The following is a 977-nucleotide window of genomic DNA, read 5'->3' on the forward strand; positions in this document are numbered from 1 at the left end:
CTCTTTTTCTTTCTCCTTTTCCCTTTTCCTTTTCCTCTCCTTCTATCTCTTTTTCCTTTCACATTCCCTCTCTTTCCCTTTCCCTCTAACCTCCTTATGACCTCAGGATTGAATTCCCTAGAGCTTTCCTCTCCCAGGATAACTGATCTCTGCATTGCTATACTCCTTCTGCCCGAAATCAAATTGACCCCAGATGTCAAGATTCTGTCCACAAGGATACAGTTTAGTGAATTAACTTTTTAAAAATTCCCATGTTTAGCCCATATCTGAGTGTTTATTTTCTGTCTCTCTGTGTTAGGATTACTAAGTGAGAACTCAGGTTGTCTGGACAGTGACAAGGTGGGAATTCAGGTTTTCTGGACAATTACAAGGTGAGAACTCAGGTTGACTTGATAGAGGGGGCAAGCTCATTCAAATTGCGAAGGCCCGGCTAGCTCAGTCGGTAGAGCATGAGACTCTTAATCTCAGGGTCGTGGGTTCGAGCCCCACGTTGGGCGCCAAATGTAGCGTGCTGTCTTCTCTAGAAGCTGCCGGATCACTCTCTGGGAAGAGATCTGCTGTGTCTACTCAAATCTTTCAGACAGATTCTTCTTCCTGTAGTGAACCGTTGTCTCCAGGCAGTTGCTGTTAACTCTTGTCCTTAGAAGTGACTTCCCTTCCTGCAGAGAGCCCCGTCAAGCCTGATGCAATGCAGAGTCTTTCTCTTGAATCCTGGCTCTGAATCTCCTCCAACTCTTATCCTTCTTCAGGCCGATCTGCTCTCTGCGCCCAGTGCTGTCTCTTTTTATCCTCCCAGAGAATGGGCGTGGGATAATGCAAGGGCTTCTGGAAGAACCACCCCAGCCAATGAGCTTGCCCCCTCTATCAAGTCAACCTGAGTTCTCACCTTGTAATTGTCCAGAAAACCTGAATTCCCACCTTGTCACTGTCCAGACAACCTGAGTTCTCACTTAGTAATCCTAACACTTTCTGCCTAA

At 46.5% G+C, this 977-nt stretch overlaps 1 non-coding gene across 1 annotated transcript; it reads left to right on the plus strand.

The window, feature by feature from the left end:
* The first annotated feature begins 424 nt into the window (after window positions 1–424).
* Window positions 425–497, plus strand: TRNAK-CUU (transfer RNA lysine (anticodon CUU)). The gene has a single exon. It is a non-coding gene; the product is annotated as a tRNA-Lys (tRNA).
* The last annotated feature ends 480 nt before the right edge of the window (window positions 498–977 follow it).

This window comes from Sminthopsis crassicaudata, chromosome 2 (genome assembly GCF_048593235.1).
Source record: "Sminthopsis crassicaudata isolate SCR6 chromosome 2, ASM4859323v1, whole genome shotgun sequence".
NCBI classification, from domain to species: Eukaryota; Metazoa; Chordata; class Mammalia; order Dasyuromorphia; family Dasyuridae; genus Sminthopsis; species Sminthopsis crassicaudata.